The following is an 18,046-nucleotide window of genomic DNA, read 5'->3' as shown; positions in this document are numbered from 1 at the left end:
TAATACCCTCCTTTTTTAAAAAGATTGTATTACCAAGCAGCCATACGGCAACTTGTTCTGATAACTGCGGGGCTAAAGGGCCTCTTATAACCAGCTCAACATGTAGTAGTAAAGGACAGCAAGTGCATGCCAGGTTCTCCAGCATGTCAGATTGAAAGTGGCCAAGTACATGCACGGAACTCCTCCCAGATCAAGTTTCAGCACACACATTTGCAGTGATCTTCCCAAAGGAAATATAGACTACATAGCTCTTTCTTTAGAATGAAAACGACAAGCTCACAAGTTGCCACTGATTCTGCCCAGTGAATTTTGCCACACCATTGATTTTTACTAAACTTGGAGAAAGTGCTGCAACTGCAAATAGGAATTACGGTAGCTGGCTTTTCCCTGCTACATGGCAAGGTTCCATCCTGTTTTCAGGTTTTTCTGTTATCACCATGTGTTGAACTAGGTGTGTATCAAATTACAGCTTTTTTTATCTCACTGTCCATTATGCCAGAAACAAATGTGATTAATTATGCAATTATTCAAGTAATCATTTAATAACTACTGTCCCTGATGGATATGCTCTACTTCCTCAGTCAGCAGCAGTTCCTTTATAAATACTAGTTGCTGGAAACCACAAGATATACAAAAGTTTATATCCAATACAAAATATATTTTTATAATACACCTGAATAAAATAAATACTTTCAAAATTGAGGAAAGAGGAGAAAAGTAAAAAAAGAAAAAGGAGCGAGGGAGAAAAGGAAGATGAAAAGACTTCTGATTCTCCATCTGTCAGCTAAATATAGTAACTTGTTCACTCCTTGACAGCCAACTATCCTATTTTCTATAAGCCAATATTTTTTCAATCTTTAGATCCACATATTACAAGTTCATTTTCTCTTTCATGCAAAAAGTCCATAAGAAGTTTCCAATCCCTAATAAATGTCAAAAAGATTTTTCTCTGATTAAGCAGGTTAACTTTTCCATCTCAGCTAAGTCCAATAATTTTATCAAGCATTCCTCCATAGTAGGTAGGGCTGTATCTTTCCATCTTGTGCGTACGACAATGTCGCTGCCACTCCTGTTTCAAACAGAATTCTCCAACATCCCTAATTGTAAGCTACCTGGAAAGGGCTGGCCAAAGCTGTACGGGGTCTTTTACATGCAGGCCCAAAGGAGGTGGTAGAACCAACAGTACCTTGCTGTGACTTGTTTGTAAAGCATTTTGAGGATATAATTGCTTGCATCCACCAAGACCTTGACTCTCCTGTTACAGCAGATGAATCTCTTGGGGTGCCCAGAGCACAGTCTAGTCCTGTTGTGTTGGATGAGTCTCAGTCGGTAAGGCTCAAGGATGTGGACAAGGTGCTCGGATCAGTTAGGGCAACCACTTGCGCTCTAGACCCTTGCCCCTCTTGGCTGATGAAAACCAGCAAGGAGGGAACAGCTGACTAGACCAGGCAGGTGGCCAGTGCCTCTTTATGAGAGGGGGTGGTCCCTGCCTGTTCGAAGGAGGCAGTGGTAAAACCACTCCTTAAGAATTCGGAAAACCTAACTAACTACCGGCCAGTTGCTAATCTCCCTTTCCTGAGCGAGCAAGGTTCTGGAGCAAATGATCGTAGACCAGATCCAGGCACTTCTGAAAGAAACTGATTTTCTGGATCCATTTCAATCGGGCTTTAGGCCCAGTTTTGGCACAGAAACTGCTTTGGTTGCCCTGTATGATGACCTCTGTCAAGAGAGAGACAAGGTAAACTTCCCTGTAAATTCTCCTTGACCTCCCATTGGTTTTCGATACCATTAACCATTGGTATCCTTCTGGAGCAAGTGTCAGAACTAGGGGTGGGTAGCACCACTTTGCGGTGTTTCCAGTCCTACTTGGATGGTGATTCCCAGATGGTGTTGCTTGGGGAATGCTTTTCAGCCCCATGGAACCTTCAATGTGGGGTTCTGCAGGGCTCAGTCCTATCCCCTATGTTGTTTAGCATCTACATGAAACAGCTGGGTGGGGTTATCGGGAGGTTTGGAGTATGTTGTCAGCAGTATGCTGATGACACTCAGCTATATTTCTCCTTTACATCTGTAGGTAATGGACTGGATGAGAGCCAACAAACTGAAATGCAATCCAGATAAGACTGAGGCACTGTTAGTGGGTGGTTCCCTAGACAGGATGGGTGGGAGATTGCCTGCTCTGGATGGGGTGACACTTCCTCTGAAGGAGCAGATTTGTAGCTTGGGGGTACTCCTGTTTCCTTTGCTGTTGCTTGAGGCTCAGGTGGTCTCAGTGGCCCAGAGTGCCTTCCATCAGCTTCGGCTGGTGGCCCAGCTACGCCCCTATCTGGACAGGGACAGGCTAACTACTGTTGTCTGTGCTCTGGTAACCTCAAGGTTAGATTACTGCAATGCGCTATACGTAGGGCTGCATCTGAAGATGGTTTGGAAACTTCAGCTAGTGCAGAATTCAGCAGCCAGGTTGCTCACCGGAGCAAGACGGTTTGAGCATATTACACCGATCCTGGTCAGATTGCACTGGCTACCAATTAGCTTCTAGGCTCAATTCACAGTGCTGGTTTTGACCTATAAAACCTTAAACAGCTCAGGACCACAATACCTAAAGGTATTGTGCCTCTTTCCCTATGAACCTACCCGGACCCTGAGATCATCTTCTGAGGTCCTTCTTTGTGTGCCTCCTCCTCGAGAGGTTGGAGGGTGGCAACATGAGAACAGGTCTTTTCTGTAGTGGCTCCCCGTCTGTGGAATGTTCCTCACAGGGATGTTCATCTGGCGCCTTCATTATACACCTTTAGGCACCAGGGGAAAATGTTCCTTTTTAACCAGGCCTTTGGTTGATTTGATTGACATCCTATGCCCTTTTAAATTCTGGGGGGTTTTTGGAGGGGGGGTTGTTTTTATTTTGATTATGTATTTTGTGGTTTTATATTTTGATTTTATTTTTTCTGTGAACTGCCCTGACACCTCTGGGTATAGGGCGGTATATAAATTCTAACAACAACAATCACAGAGTAGGAGTCTACTTAAATAAATATTAAATTTATATACTGCCCTTCACCCGAAGATCACAGGGCGGTTTACAACATAAAAACACAAAATACAAAATGCAATAATAAAAAGCAACATCCCACACACACACCCAAGGAGAGGAGCTGGCAAGGAAGGGAAAATTGTTTACATAAGCGGAAAGAATTTGTAAGGAAGGAACACAGTCGAAATATGCTTAGAATTGCATCCTTGATGTCTTTTGACCCCACATGTCAACTGTAGACTAAAGGGGAAGATGCAGAAAGCATCTTAAGCCAAAAGACTGCTTTGGGAGGCTCTGAACCATACGTTGACACACCATAAATAAATAGCTCAGTAGAAAGTGATGGGGTCTCTTCCTGAAGATAACACAGGGTCTATTTGCCCATCGTTTTAGTGCATTTCTACGTGTTCACTTCTGACACTGTGTTCAGGGTATTCTATCCTTAATCCTATTTTGTTGTAGGATGACTCTTTCCCCCTGAAAGGTGTTTAAGCAGTCACTGATGGGAATCGTCAATTCAGTAGGAGTTACTCTCTAATCTAGTGTACTTCTAGGATTGTAATATGTCATTTAAAAGGTCCAAATTAGAGCATGACCCAGTACATTTTGGAGAGTACTGAAGCAATAATGAGATTCCCTCAAACTACCGTATGTTCTGGCATATTAGGCGACTGGGCATATAAGACGACACCCCCCCTACACTTTTGCTGTTAAATTACAGAGTTTGGCCGCCCACCAAGCGCCGCCAGGGGCAGAGCGCGCAGCCTTCCGCTGCCTCTGCTGTCGCAGCAGTAGCAGCCTGAAGTGAGGCGTTTGGTGGGCGGAACGAAACTGAAACCTGCCACCCGGAGGGAGGGAGGCCTGGCCTGGCCCAGCCCAGCTCCCTCCCTCCCTCTGGGAAAAGGCCGTGAGCGCCCGCCTCAGCCTCCACCGCCCTCACCTGTGGGGATGCCTAGCTCCTTGGAGCCCCGGCTGTATACCACCTTGCCGCGGCAGGCTCTTCATGGCGCCCGCGAGCTGAGCGAAACCTTGTGCGGTCACGGGGGAAGCCGGATCCGGCTCCCACGACAGCAGCAGCAGGCGGGCGGGCGGATGAGTGCCATGCTAAGAAGGACTTTCCATGGTGAGGAGAGAGCAGAAGCCAACGAACATGCACTGTGCCGGTACAGAAGAGGCGGGGCCTCGTGCTGTGTCACAGGAGGCTGCATCCCCTTCCGTGGGGAGGAAGGGGGAGCAACAGCAGAAGGGGTGCCTCTGCTTACCGGCTCCCTCTCCTCCTTCCCAACAGGTGGCTCCATGTATACCCGGTGTATAAGATGACCCCCGACTTTTGGGGTGATTTTCCTGGGTTAAAAAGTCATCTTATACACCGGAACATACGGCATTTCTCTTGAAAATATCAGGGCAATTGATTAGCACTGATTATTTACACACATCCATATGAATTGTAATCTCTCTTGTTGGTTGCCAGATTCTACATCATTTCTAATGACTAGCACACTTGTCTTATGAAGGGGGCATATTAATGTCCGGATGCATTTACAGTGATATGTTTTTCTTTCCAAGCAGCTTTAAACATGATAACTCCATCTTTACTGCCTTTGCGAATCAGTAATAGCAGGAGATTTCTAAAGAGAAGAACAATGTCTAACTGCTCCATTGCCTCCCCACAACTAGGTTTCCATGTCTATTTCTCAGGTTTTTTTCTTTTTAGAAATGCCATTGCAATTTTGAAAAATGAGGAGGCTTGCATCATTCTTCCTTGACTATAGGGAACATTTTATCATCTGGAGCTGATAAAGAACGACATTTTACAGACTTCTTGTCAGAAAATGGGAAGTGGCTGCTGGTGATAAAGTTAATTATTAATGGAATTGGAAACTAGGCCTTCCCAGCCACAGGCGCTATCCTCAGTCTATTTCTGGTACTGGAAAGAAAAAGTCATGTCCAGGCTTACTATTGCATCTCACAGTTGCATTTGTGCTGCACAGCTTTGGTTAAAACCCTAAAAGTAGCTCTTAACTTGTCCCATAGGATTTATTGAAGTGCTCCAACTTATTTAAACAGTAAACAGTGTTAGAAGCATTATATTCATTGAAACCATCGGTCCATTTAGCTCAGTGTTGCCTACAGCAGGGACAGTTGGAATGTGCATCGTAAAGCCCATTTTGTCATGCAAGTCTAATCACTCAAACCTGGAGATCTTAATCCCCCTAATAATTTCCAATTCTAAAATAAGCAAACCAATGCAGTCTCAAATGAAACCTAAGTAGCAGTTCAGTGAAGCTAGGAATATCATGACCCACTTCATTATGAAGGTAGTTGGGAAATGATCCAGATAACCTTTAATTTTCATCTTGTTGGGGGGATTTGGACATTGTTACCCTTATGTCAGTTCCACATTTTGGGGGAAATATCCAAGGAAACTGACCTCCACAGAGAGCGTAAAGTAAATTTTTAAAAGCTTCAGTGATCTGTAGCACAACATTAAATTTAAAGCTAAAGCGAGACTTCATGTCATCTGAGAAAGCAGCCTGAAACTGTCTGTAAGAGGCTCTTTTGTAAGTGCCAAAACTGATTACTGGAACTGTCTGCCCTGCCCTGCCATGCTAACATAGTGGAAAAGTTATTCCCATGTTAACAGATGAGAAATGTCATTGGATTTGTCAAAGCTATAAGAACTGAGTTTGTGGGGTGTAGTAATGAGAGAGAGAAGGGACCATTAACCTGAGCTGTGTGGACAGTTTAAAGAAAAAATCTCAGAGTTTAGAAGACTAACTGTCAGACATACTTCTTAAAAGCTTCAGTCTCCTGATAAAAAAATCCCAGAAACCTTTTAAATTGTATCTGGCAGAAATAAGAAACCAATTTTTGATTCGGTTTGATCTCAAAGTAAAAATGAAAACAAGAGGAAATAATTAGAGAGCTGAGCTAGGAATAGATCTAGGCGTGCAGAACCTGCTCCTTTGTGATGTATAAATAAGTTGTCTCATGCCATCCAATATTTAATAGGCGAAAACAGGTAAATTTGCAGTGAGTGCAATGTTGCAGTGATGGACCAATTTCAGTTGATTTGGAAGTGAGCTCAGGAAATGAAACTGTTGTACAAGAAAGTTTGTGAGGGCTTGCTTTTTCCAAGCCGTATGTCAAAATAAAAAATTCCATCATGCTGTGTTCTATGAGACCAGGGGTGGTGGGGCAGCAGCAATGGCATCCTGTGGGATGCCTTCTTTGTCCTTTCCAGGTGCCTGTAGCACTGCAGTGTCCATGTCCCAGGGAGCCTGAGAAACTGGTTTCTCCAGAATGCCTGGATCAATACTGACATTCGGAACAACACCGGTTGCATCCAGCACTGCTGTTCCACTCATGCAACAAACGTCTGTTTGCGCAGCAGAACTCCACTATCTCTTCCTTTCCTTGCAGCCTCGGCACACTCTCAAAATCTGCTTCAGAAAGTTGGAGAAAACTCTGAAGCATATATATATGTATATATATTTTTGCTGGGAATAGGGCAGAGAGAGAAAAGGAAGAAGAAGTCAAAATGCATGAGTGGACTAGCCAAAATCCCCAAAACTCTGCATAAGATTTAACAGTTCTGGACAGATAACCATTAATACACTTGCCTCCTATATAACTATGGTGGAATCTATACTACATAAAAAACTTTCTGAAAATGCTTTTTTAAAAGGCATTTTAAAAAATACATTGAATTTTCCATAAGGCTCACCGTCGCCATCTAGTGTCACATTGTGTATTGCACTTAAAACACACTTAAAACTTTTTATTTGCAGCTTTATAGCTGAGTCCTAAAACATGCCCCCCATGTGGGGATGTGTTGGGAGCCCAAATTGGAGTGGGAAACTTTGTTACCATGCTTGCTCATTACAGAGGTCTCCATACACATGTGAAATCTACTTCTCTGTGTTCAGAGATAAAGTCCTCCTGGAATCCCAAAACCTAGGGGGAATTCAGCTGAAGTGCTGGGTGGACTTTTGTTCAACTAAAGGAAGCTGTGAAATAATGCTTCAAAGAGATATGCTATAGTAGCAGGACATGTTGTGTGTAGCAGAAATGGAAAATCTATGAAAATTTGGAGTGCTCCCTTTGCATAAGTATGCATGCTTGTTTTAGGCTCTCACAAATATACTTGCAAATCCAAGCCAAGAGCTACAGAGAAATACCGTAAGTGTTCTTGTGTGAATACACTGTTGGTTCAGCTCTGGGAAATATACATAATAGATTCTGCTACATAGATGATGCCTGCCTGTCTAGGAAATAATAACTAGGTTACCAGTTATGTGTCAGTCAGATGACTTACTATGAGCAAATGTACGTCAGTCTTAGTCTCATATAGGAAACAGACAGATTTTTTTTCTAGTGTAGTCCCCAGTCCTTTTAATAATTCTTCCTCCACAGCAGCAACGCCAGATTAGAATACTTAAATCAGTTGAAAAACGTCATAATCAGCCAGTATTTAGTAGGCAATAAAGCAGCAGATAGAATAATGAATGTGACCGAATGGGAAGAAGTGACAGTGCTTTTCAATTAATCTACTTTGGCAGCCAAACAAACACTGCATAAAAAATTTATGACTGCACAAACAAATAACAGGAATACACACACAGTAATAATTGCTGATGGAGAAGAAGTGAGAAGTAAATGTTCTCAGATAAGTAATGTGGGACATAAAAGGACCCCAGGACGGTTAAGTCCAGGCAAAGGCAACTATGGGGTTGTGGTGCTCATCTTGCTTTCAGGCCGAGGTAGCTGGTATTTGTCCACAGACAGGTTTCTGGGTCATGTGGCCAGAATGACGAAACCGCTTCTGGTGCAACAGGACACCATGACGGAAACCAAAGAGCAAAGAAATGCCGTTTACCTTCCCACTGCAGCGGTACCTATTTATCTACTTGCGTTGGCATGCTTTCGAACTGCTAGGTTGGCAGGAGCTGGGACAGAGCAACGGGAGTTCACTCCATCGTGGGGATTCTGATCGGCAAGCCCAAGAGGCTCAGTGGTTTAGACCACAGCGCCACTTGCATCCCTTAATGTAGGACATAGTACTCTCATGAACATGGCTTAAAAAAATAATAATACACAGATTGAAGCAACACCGAAGTGACCTCCCTAGAGTGCAAGCCTGGGGAGTGTGTGAGGAGGTCCTGGGCTGCCCAGGAGGCAAGATCCCCCTTTTTGGCCTCACTGCTGTAGTCCTAAGGAAAGCAGAGCAATACTTTTGGCACCAGCTTGGCTGCTGGAATTGCTGGAAGGAGCCGCACAACCATCCAACCATTTTAGGGATTCCACTCTGGATTTGTGTAGAGTTTACTCCTTAGCCTTTTGTCCTCCCAAAGATATTCTTCAAGGCAATGGAGGTTTAGGATCTGCATTTTCCTTCTCCTAGATGAGCTACCTACCTTCCCAGGTGGACAAGCCCCATCTGCCCCTCACTTCCCTTTGCAGCACATGCAGAAACTGCCTTCTTTATATTGGACCCACTACTGGCCTCGTCCACTCAATCTGCCAGAGTCTGACTTTGCATTCAGGGAAAGGCCCTAACTCACCAAAGATTTGAGACCCATCGGCTACCCTCCCATGGTTTAGCCAGCCAGTCAAAGCCATTCCCAGAGTGTGGCCACTGTTGCATGTTGACAGCTTCTAGTAGCCACCAGTGAGAGTTGAGTGCAGGGTGGGGACCAAAGGTGGACAAACTACCCCAGAAGGAGCACAATGTGTCCTCCAGCAGAGGTACTTCCCCACCCTAAACATCCCCCCCACACCCAATACATGTACAGAGGTGCTTAAGGAAGCATGTCTTGCTGTTCATAGTGGGAATCTTGATTGTGAACCTAGTACAGATGCTGCAAGCACAACTACTTCATAAAGCCTCATAAAACATAAAGTCTTCCTGATAATGTTTTAAAAGCCAGTTTGTTTGTTTTTTAAACCTCATTGATTTGTGGTTTTTCTATAATTCAAAATAAATGGGCTGTATTCAGTTGGTGTCCTTCTACAAACACAAGGTCTCCCAAAACCCCCAAAATGTTTTTTGGGTGAGGGGAATGGGAATTGACAAAAATCCCCCCTCTTTGATTAGGGTAAACTGCTGTGGCTTTGGTGCTAGGAAGACCAATAGGATTCTACCTAATGATTTTAGAATCTGATGAAGGTTTAGAATGTGTCCCAGGATTAATAACTTTGCCACATGAATTTATATACTAAGGGTGGCACAGAGCTAAAGAATAGTAACCAAACACTCTTGCGCCCTGGGACTTGATGAATGACTGGACATCAGTGGTTATTAGAGAAAAAGAGTGTCAGTTAATGTTGTGCCACAATCAACTTTAGTTAATTATAATTTGCACACATGGCTCTAAGTAAAATGGGTTTCTTGCAGAGCAGCTCCTTTCAGGAAAAGAGGACTCATATATTCCAGGATATAGATAGATTTGCAGCCTTCCATTTGTTCTCTGAAGGACCTTGTCTCTAATAAACTCTCCAGTCCTTATGGCCTTTGATCCTATGCTTGCAGGGTCCTTGCCTCTGCTTTGTCTGTGTCAATGAAGATTCAACACTTGAGGCTTTAGCTGCAATAATTCCCCCCTACACACACCCTTTATAAGGATATCCAACAGTAGGGATGAATTCCCCCCATTTCAGGTGCTTTTATTTAAATGTTTTAGCACTGTATGTTATTCTCATTCTGGTGTCTCTGAGCAAAAGGCTTCTAATTGAGTGTGTGTGGAAGCTGTAACAGGCTGCTATCTGAACGATTGATTTTTCTTTGTTGATCATCAATAAACTTCAGTACATGTCATTGCTGTGCTCCATTACAGTACAGTGGTACCTCGGGTTAAGAACTTAATTTGTTCCGGAGGTCCGTTCTTAACCTGAAACTGTTCTTAACCTGAGGTACCACTTTAGCTAATGGGGCCTTCTGCTGCCACTGTGCGATTTCTGTTCTCATCCTGAAGCAAAGTTCTTAACCTGAGGTACTATTTCTGGGTTAGCGGAGTCTGTGACCTGAAGTGTCTGTAACCTGAGGTACCACTGTATTGATCTGAGGAGAAGGGGTATGTCAGCAGAAAGACAGGCAAGGTGTTTGGTATGTTGTTGGGTGAGTGGGTGGGTGTTTAAAAAAATTATGATAGCTGAATGTCACACACATGTTTAGCAATTGCTTTCTGCATTCTCATCACTCACACAGGGGTGTTTCAAACTAAAGACTTTGATGGTTCTTTTAGGTTGTACATTGCCTTACCTTTTTAGATGGACCATCTATATTTTGTTCTCTGCAGGAGCAGCTTCTATTAAAAGAGCTGTTCCTTTGTTTCCTTGCTCTGTCTTAATTGAGCCTTTGAACTGCATTAAAGGCATGCAGTGCATATAGTCTCCAATAAGATGTATATTTTTGAACTGAATCTGCATTTGAATACCTTTAGTTACTTCCCACCACCACCTGCACACATAGGAAAAAGTCTGTTTAAAAAGAAAAGGGAATATATTTGCAAGTTTAATTTCCCTGGGGAGAAGTGGGCTTTTCAGAGCAACTTTGATATGTTTTCCCTTTATTTTCTGTGTAACCTGTGGTTTAATTCCTATTCACATTTTGCATTCATATTTGCATGATAAAAGAGTGCCACATCTTTTTAAAAGTCCCCTCTTGAAAGTCTGAATTGTTCATGAAGAATCCAAAGAGCAAAGCAGAAATAAAATAAATCTCTCTCGAAAAAATTACCATAATCTTCTAACATTCACCATTTTAAGAGATCCTGCCATTGTCTTTTGTAAAGCAAATGAATAATAGGGCTTGACTGTTTTCATGGCAGAGCATCAGTGTGATTCTGTAATTCCTTTCTTAATGGAATCACCTCAGTGCTGAAATTTGTGGCCTCTGTGTTAAAAACATCCCTCCCCCAATGTTCCCCAAACTCAGTAATATAATTAGGACCTTAACATCTCAGATGTGGGGGGGGGGGACACACCAGTCCATATCCCTTACAGGTTACAGTTAGCAGGTAAGCTACATGCAATGACAGGAAGCTGCAGGTAACTTTGTGCCTTGCTGCCCTGCTAGATAACATCAACATTACACTGAAGTGCTGTTTATTTCACCCCTTCATTGCTAGCAGCAAATAGTGTGGAAGAAAATGCCCAGCAAAATGAATAGACCAAACTTCTCAGATAACTGATGACTACCAGATGTGCTCAGTAGGCTTCTTCAGTCCCTGCAATCCCTTCCAGGGATTACAACTTGAATAAAATATGGGGGGGGCAAGTAAGCCCTACCCCACATAATCAATCGTATGATGTGTTGCATGGACACCATTTGAATGGCAATGCCCATCAACTTTGGGGCGGCCCAAACTTTGGGGCGGGAATGGATCAGTGATCTGGGGGAGCCTGTAACAGCCAGGAAGATAGAGGAAGAGGCAGAAGAAGCTGCAGGATTGGAGAGTAAAGAACAGGTGCAGAAGGAAGGAGAGATAGGTCAGGCTGGTGTTGAGTCAAGGGCTTCCACACTTCCTCATCCTGCCCCCACCTCTCCTGCTCTCCCAGGACCAGAAGAGGAGGAGCAGAAGAAGGTTGGATGGAGGAGGATCCATCTCCCAGTTTGTAGATTATAAACTGAGGTTGGGGTGTGTGGCCTCTCTTATTTAATTATAGATTTACTTACAGTCTTGTTTAGAAACTATTTTGACCACAAGTGGAAGTTGCTGCTATTTGTTTTGTGTCTTTGCAGTTTTGAAATTATTTATGAGCAGAAATCTTTCTTGTAATGAATACAGTAAATTGATTTGTTGGTAGATGTCCTTTTTTCTGTTGTGATCATGTATCTTTACATGATGGCATCATTAAGAGAAAGGAACAGCGAAAGTAATTTTAGATTTGGAAGTGGAAGCAGCTATTCTTTTTGTTGGTGGTGGGGTTTCTTGTGCAGTGACATCAGATATAGTTCTGTATTCTGCATCACTGAAGCTTCACCAACAAAGGAACATCATTCACATTTCACACAGCAGTGGCCAAATAGTGTATTTATAGTTGTCGTGAGATGAATCTTTATAGCAGTGTATTGTTAATGGATACAGTGTCATTCCAATGGATGGTATTTAGTTTCAGTGACTTTTGATTTTAGGAAGGGACTGTGCAGCATAAAGAACAAGGCTTTGGAAGCATGAGTGGTAGATTGGTACTTCTGAGCAACGGCAACACTGTTGATTTTACCCAAATGGGAAATTTGGGGTAGGTTGAATGCCTTTAGTCCATAACAGAATGACAAGGATTATTGCATTAATGTGCAGCTATCATGTGGACGTACAATGGCAGTGACTGAATAGGCTAGTTTATTCCAAATCCTGTTAATCCAGGGTATAGCTTCAGATTCATGGCATCTGTGTTTAGTAATCTCTTTCTAAATTATCTAAAGGCCTTTTATGTAACTGTTATGGCAATAAACAGTTCAGTGTGACAAATCCCTGGCTTAAGCGGCTGGACGGAGGATGTGTTCTTTACTGCATCTGACTGCCTGTGAGTTATTTCTCGCTGGCTCTCACTCTGCAACCTGCTTCAGTCCCTGATTTAGATACTACTTTATGGCTTAATGTGGCTTCCTGATTTCTTGCTCTGGTAGTTTTAGAAACCTAATGTCTAGTTTCTGCTTAGTTATTGCACCTTGAGACCTAAACATAGTTCTGATTTCCCAGTTTGGAGATTATCCTGAAACACACTAGACAAAAGGCTTTAGGTTGGCTTCACATATGGCTTTCTGAAAGTGTCTTCTATTCATAGGAGAGGTTTTTTTAAAAGTTAGAGCAGGAAAATGGGAAATATTATTTTCATGGAGGGTCTTAACAGTTGCTATTTAATAAATTTGTTGTCATGATTGCAAGATTATCTTGCAAGCAAGGCAGTCATCTTAACAGCTCTTTTTACATCAGGTAACCCAGGTGGAAAAGTCAAACATGCTAAACTAGACCTTAGAGTGCCTAGGGCAGGCACCCCCAAACTCAGCCATCCAGATGTTTTTGGGACTACAATTCCCATCATCCCTGACCACTGGTCCTGTTAGCTAGGGATGATCGGAGTTGTAGTTCCAAAACATCTGGATGGCCAAGTTTGAGGATGCCTGGCCTAGGGCATTCAAAAGTGCTCCAGAACACCTATGTCACTGTACAGAATTATTACTCTCAGTTTGATTTCTGGTGAATAAAAACCTTCACAAAGTGGATTTCAACATATTTCATAGAATAAATAATAAAAGAATAAAAACAACAATCAATATTTAATACATAATTCATTAAAATAAATAATAAAGGAGTGGCAGATGAAACCTTAGTTAAAGGCACTAAAATTAACCAGTTGCAGATTGGAAAATGTAGATCTTTAAAATCCTCCTAAATGCTAGTCATACATATTACTTGGATAGTGCTTATTTCAAAGATGTGCCACCGCAGAAAAGGTCCTGCCCCTTGTACACACTAATCTCACAGTTCTCACCAGTGGCCCAGGGAGCAGGGCCTCAGATGATTATCTTAAAGCTTAGGCAGGCTTGTATTGGTACAAGTGGTCCTTCAGATGATCTGTTCTGAAGCCATTTAAGGATTTAAAGGCTAATAACTAGTGCCTTAAAATGAATAGCTAGCCAATATAACTGGAGTAGAATAGGTATAATGTGATCCCAAACACCAGTGTCCTGTGTTATAGTAGCAGCATCCTGCAGTGATTATAGTGGACTGGAAATTCCTCATTCTTCTTTCCAGTGATCACACTGTATCACTAATCCACCACACTGTATCACTAATCCACCAAAGGACTCGTTTGAACACAGAAGCAAATGTGCAAACAGGAGTACTTTACTTTGCAGGAAATGTGATTGTTCTTGTTCATCTTTTCTGTGATTCTTCGCATGGCTGTGTGTATAAATATTGTTGCCGTCTTCCATCTGGGTGTTTATGTTGAAGGAGTCCTTCTTTTGCTTACAAAGGTACTTTTCATATTCAGTGTCATATAAAATATACCTTTCCCCCCCTTAAGTTCTCAGAAGTATTCTTTTTTCGGAAAATGGAGAGATTTTCAAAGGACATGTTAGAGCTTTTCAGGATCTGCCTTATACCCTCAATGTCTCTTTCCACTTGGCTAGTTTAAAACAACTGACATTTTAGATCCATCTCCCTGGTACAACAGAATGGAGAGAATCTTCCTCCTAAAGGACAAGAATAGTGTGGAATCTTGCCAAGACTTTGAGATGTTGTACAAAAGCATTACAATTACGCAAGGCTGTAGTGTATTTAAGGACTTGGTTAGATTCATGGTAGTTACTTCCAGATTTGTGATAACGCAACTGTGAAAGAGCAATAGCAATTCTCACTGTAGATCTCTAGCACAGTAAGCTTTGGAAAATTGCCGTTTTAGACGAACGTATGCATCAAATCCATGTCATCAAAGGACAAGTAGAACTAGGAGCTTTTTTCTTTCTTTTTGGGGCAGAATGTTGACTGACAGCACAAGGACACTTCCAGGGCAATATGCAGCAGTTTGGAAAAAATAATTTAAGATTGGAGTGTGTGGGGAGTTACCATCAGTTCATGTTATTTATAACCCCTTAGGCCCCTCTGTCTGTCAAATATGATAAAGGTGGTTGTCTTCTTCTATACTAGATCCATAATGAAACTGAAACAAAACTGGACCAATAATGAAATATTTTGTTACATCAGCTCTCATGCCATGCAACCATAGTTGTTAGACCTTTTCTCTTATTCAGTTTGTTTCTTGGTATTTCTGTTTGATACAAATAAATAACTATAGTTCTCAACAACACACCCACACACCCGGCTCTATAATTTTTAAAAAGTCTGCTTTCACTTCAGTCTGCAAACTGAAAACAAACCCTCCCCCCAAAAAAATTTTTTTTACCAATGGTTAGTTTTTTTGTTGTTTTTTTAGGCAGCCTTTGACACTCAGAGTTAAAAAAAATGGGTGGAGGCATTCTAATTTGTTCCAGTTTAAGTTGCAGCAGATCTAACAACACATATCTGGTGGATTGAATCTAGAGCCCCTAGTTTGAGATTTAAGCTTTTCCTGTTTCCCCCTGAAGCTTATCCTACAGAAACCTTAGCACAGCCTTTGCATGCTGGTTTGGGCTGATGGGAGTTGTATTCCAAAACATCTGGAGACCACCAGGATGGTGAAGGCTGCCTTAGCCCATGTGGCATTTATCCTTTCTCTTCTCTCACAAACACCTAAGCAAAAATCGATTTGTGCCCATCCAGATAACTGAAATACCTTTACATTGATGCCTAAAGATGCTTAGCCTGCTTTGTGGTATAAGGAAGCTTATATCAGAGTTTTTTAAAAAAACCCTTATTTCAGAATCATATTAATTATATACATTAGTCAGTGTTTCAAAATTTGAGCATTTTTTTGTTGCTGTGTCTTTCGCAAACCTTTGGCTGCAATGTTTTTCAAGGTAAATTGTCTTGCCTGAAGTCATACATATAAAATGGCAGTGTTTGATTTTACACCTGCCGACACCTTCTCAGATTACATACGCAGCATTAAACTCTATAGTTCCTGAGTGAAGCAGATTGCATCATGCTGAGCATAGGACCATTACTTCCTGTTTTCCCTGCTTCTGCGGATTCCAATTTATATCAGTCTGATTTTTAGAAGTGCACAAAATTCTTTTCAGTCACTCCAGTTTCTTTCGAATCAAGAAATAAGCCTCAAATATAGCCACAATGTGTATGAATATTAATTTGGCAATATCCTTCCACCTTCCGATTTAATGAATGTGTTAAGCTCAAATGCATAACCACGTCTATTTAACTGGTCAGACATGGGATGTGTGCCAGCCAAAAATCTACAGTTCTGTGTAGACTGCAAAGCCTTTTCAAAACTGATTTCCCCCCACAAAGTCTAAGTACAGTCAAGTGCACTTATTAGGAAAAAAACAAACAAGGAAGTCAATAGAATTTCTACTTCTGTTTAAGTCTTAAACATGAGAGCTGATTCACATATCCAAATCATACTTACTTTCTCCACATGATCTTTTATAGCAGGGATGAAGAACATGTGACTCTCCAGATGTTGTTGGACTCCCAATTCCTATCAGCCCCAGCCAACCCGGTCCGGGGATCAGAGGTGATGGGAATCTAAGAACATCTGGAAGGACAAAGGTTCCCCATCCCTGTTTTATAATATGAATACACAGTTATGTAGTGAGGAGGAAGTGGAGCAAGGCAGTACCAGCTTAGGAAGGTGCTATGATTCCTGTGACCATGGTGGGTAGGAGTGGGAAAGACTCTTATGTGGTCATGCTATGCAGCTTGTTTGCTGCATAGCATATATGTGGTTTGCTATGCAGCTTGTGGAACCGTGGTCTAAACCACTGAGCCTCTTGGGCTTCTTGATCAGAAGGTTGGCTGTTCGAATCCCTGCAACGGAGTGAGCTCCCGTTGCTCTGTCCCAGCTCCTGCCAACATAGCATTTCGAAAGCACATCAGTGCTAGTAGATAAATAGATACCGCCTCAGCGGGAATGTAAATGCGTTTCCGTGTGCTCTGGTTTCTGACACAGTATCCCATTGTGCCAGAAGCAGTTCAGTCATGCTGGCCACATGACCTGGAAAGCTGTCTGTGGACATGTTCATTTTCCCTACTATCTGAAACTGGCCAATCTCTATTTTACACTGTGTGCATTATGCACTATTCTCTCTTTCTTCCCCCCCTTCCCCCCAGATGTGTTTAAGGTGGTGGTATAACATCATATTCACACCCTTTCACTAATTTCCTTACACCTTTTCCAGTATTTTACCTTTCACCAGTTTTCACTGGATTCTTCCTTCTCTCTCTCTCTGAAGCTTTCCCATTGTTTCTCTTTCATACTACCAAAAATTAAAGATTTCCTAACCTGGCATGGTGATGCCAACATTATATATGCACAAGCCTTTTCTCATACCACCTTGCCCAGCAGGAAAGTTTTTATTGGGGATGGAGAGCAGAGAACTTGAGCCCCAACTCTGGAGACACACCTGAGGTATCCTACCCCTTTTGCACTTTTTAAAAACATTGCTTGGAGAACATCTGTGTGTGCACCACTGATGAGATCCACCCACCATCTTAACTTACTCAGAGACACCCTGAACACTTACTCAGGGGCCTATGCCTTCATGGCCTGTAAATAAGTCTCATCACCCCTGATGCTTGCTCCCTAAGATCAGAAGGAGGGGTGAACGTATGGCTGCATTGGGCAGAGGAGATGGTTTATCAGCAGTAGGAGGGGGTGGGGTGATAATGCTTACCTGACCTCCTAACACCAGCATCACTGCAGCTTATGGGGAGGCAAAAGGGCACAGGAGTGACAATGCCAGCACAGTTGCAAACACACCAGGAGTGCCAGATTGGCTTCACTGGAGCCTTTGCAGCAATTCTGGTGACAGGAGGTCAGTTGAGCCCTATTCCCCCACCAACTCCTACTGCTTCACAGTGGACAACATTTTTTGCACAGTGCTGACCTCACAATGGATGTTGCTTTGCTTTGTACATTAGAAGGGCAAGGTATAATTGTTTTAATTAATTAGTCTAAATAAATCAAATTACTGGGAAGCTTGTACTAAAAACAGAACCAAAATCTGACTGACTCACTGAAACACCCGTTCTGCCCCAGTGTCTAAGCTTACTGAGCTAATGCACTGTTATTTACAGATTTTTAAATCTTATAATCATCTGTAGATCTTGGGCATGCAAATCAAGATTTTAGCATTTCCTTCTACTCTCTTTAACATGCAAATACAATTTAATCATGTTAATATTATATTTCCCTCCCTTTGTGCAAATCATGTAACCATAGAATTATCATAATTAAGAGGGAGAAATACTAATAAAGCTAATTCAATTCCCTTCCCATTACACTGGTCTTCACTGGTGTATATTTTCAAGAATTTTATTATTAGCCTTAAACTACAGCTTTGACCATATTCCCACAGAGAAAGTGTTTTGAAGCCTAATTGTTCACACT

General features: G+C 42.2%; 1 protein-coding gene across 4 annotated transcripts in view; it reads left to right on the top strand.

Moving 5' to 3' along the window:
• NKAIN3 (sodium/potassium transporting ATPase interacting 3) overlaps nt 1–18,046 on the top strand; it is a 200,826-nt gene that overhangs the window by 110,879 nt on the left and 71,901 nt on the right. The gene's annotated exons all lie outside the window — the stretch shown is intronic.

The sequence above is a fragment of the Podarcis liolepis genome (genome assembly GCF_965112155.1).
Source record: "Podarcis liolepis genome assembly, chromosome: 8".
Taxonomy (NCBI): Eukaryota; Metazoa; Chordata; class Lepidosauria; order Squamata; family Lacertidae; genus Podarcis; species Podarcis liolepis.
Note: the sequence above shows the minus strand (reverse complement) of the source record. Positions and strands in the feature narration are given on the sequence as shown.